The sequence below is a fragment of the Tupaia chinensis genome, unplaced genomic scaffold (assembly GCF_000334495.1).
Source record: "Tupaia chinensis unplaced genomic scaffold, TupChi_1.0 Scaffold139767_1, whole genome shotgun sequence".
NCBI classification, from domain to species: Eukaryota; Metazoa; Chordata; class Mammalia; order Scandentia; family Tupaiidae; genus Tupaia; species Tupaia belangeri.
This window is the reverse complement of record NW_006199647.1, coordinates 1,453,803-1,454,145: the sequence shown is the minus strand read 5'-3', so window position 1 is coordinate 1,454,145 and position 343 is coordinate 1,453,803. Positions and strand designations below refer to the sequence as shown.

Genomic DNA, 343 nt, shown 5'->3' with positions numbered 1-343 from the left:
GCCCAGCCTGCGGGCCCCGGGGGCCGCGCACTTGGCGGCGCCTCCCCAGACAACTTCTCTTTGGGGAGATATTTCTGCTTTCCTGTGCTCCCTCTGGCTGTCCTTCTGAAAATCCCCGTGTGGGAGGCGATCCGGTGTCACCTTGCAGTATTTCTCAGGGGAGGGTGTGCTCGTCTCGCGGCTTCCCTGTAGCCTGAGCAGCGGCCAAGACCTTCCCCTCCTCCCCTCGGCCCCGGCCTGGAGATCTGTGCAGTGGGAGCCCAGCGCACCCCGGAGCTGGGCCGTAGCCGGCCCTCCCAGGGCCTCACCCGGGTGGGTCGAGCCCAGAGGCTCGGCGGCACGG

The 343-nt window shown here is 68.5% G+C and overlaps 1 protein-coding gene across 2 annotated transcripts in view; it reads left to right on the top strand.

The window, feature by feature from the left end:
* ELOVL6 (ELOVL fatty acid elongase 6) overlaps positions 1–343 on the top strand; it is a 98,143-nt gene that overhangs the window by 1,356 nt on the left and 96,444 nt on the right. The gene's annotated exons all lie outside the window — the stretch shown is intronic.